The sequence below is a fragment of the Ambystoma mexicanum genome, chromosome 12, assembly GCF_040938575.1.
Source record: "Ambystoma mexicanum isolate Mex_15411 chromosome 12, UKY_AmexF1_1, whole genome shotgun sequence".
Classification (NCBI taxonomy): Eukaryota; Metazoa; Chordata; class Amphibia; order Caudata; family Ambystomatidae; genus Ambystoma; species Ambystoma mexicanum.
In genome coordinates, this window is record NC_090936.1 from 621,555,717 (window position 1) to 621,556,638 (window position 922).

The 922-nt window shown below is 49.1% G+C and overlaps 1 protein-coding gene across 2 annotated transcripts in view; it reads left to right on the forward strand.

Annotated features, from left to right (window-relative positions):
• LOC138513920 (uncharacterized) overlaps nucleotides 1-922 on the forward strand; it is a 290,696-nt gene that overhangs the window by 262,867 nt on the left and 26,907 nt on the right. The gene's annotated exons all lie outside the window — the stretch shown is intronic.

Here is a 922-nt window from a genome sequence, read left to right on the forward strand (position 1 = left end):
AGCCGTGCCTATAACAGGCACGGCTGCTGCCGGTGTCATTTTTTTTCCGGCTCCCACGAACGGGCAATTACCGGGTCATTACGGCCCTGCCGGACCCGGTAATTGCCCATTCGCGGGCGCCGTTAAAATAAAGCTCCCCATTCCCAATTGAGCCCCATAGGCTCAATGGGAATGGGGAGGTCGGATGCACCGGCACCATTCGTGAATGGTGCCGGTATATCCGACATGCTCTGCTTGCGGGTGCGGGACACCCGTCAAGTCAGACCTGGCGGATGGGAAGGCACCCGCGAGCAGAACTCATAGTTTTCCGGTCCGGTAACACCATTACCGGCAAGCTTACCGGTACCGTTGTTACTGGACCGGCAAACTTATAATGAGGCCCATAGTCCTTTTCAACAAAATTATGGCATCTCTGCAGAGTTTCTCCATCCCAGTTTGCAGGTAAAGAGGTTTCTATAATTTGAGAACATCTCAATGATGCCATAGTGTGTGCCTCTTGAGGGAGTTCCTCACGGGAATGGGTGTCCTTGTCCCCTAAGGGGGAGTCTTTGACCGGTGAGGTCCCACTTGCCTCTACCCCTGGGGAGGGTATTGCAGAGCGGGCTCCCCTCCCAGCCTCACAGGAATGGCCTCCCCCTTTGTGAGACGGGGGCGAATTCCCTTGATTCGTCACATTGCATTGACTTTTAAAGTCACCTAAGTTGGATTGGAGGAGTAAGTTGGGTAGTTATTACGTAATTGTTAGCTGGTTAGGTTTTTGAAGTGGTAAATTGTTGATTCAGCTAGTGCAGGAACTACAAACTTGAAAATAAGTTAAGTGAACATTTTAGACATGGCATCATTATTGGAAATCAAATATTCAATTTTTAAACAAATGTATTTCACCAGATTATGCACTAATTTCTGCATGTTTCTCCAACAG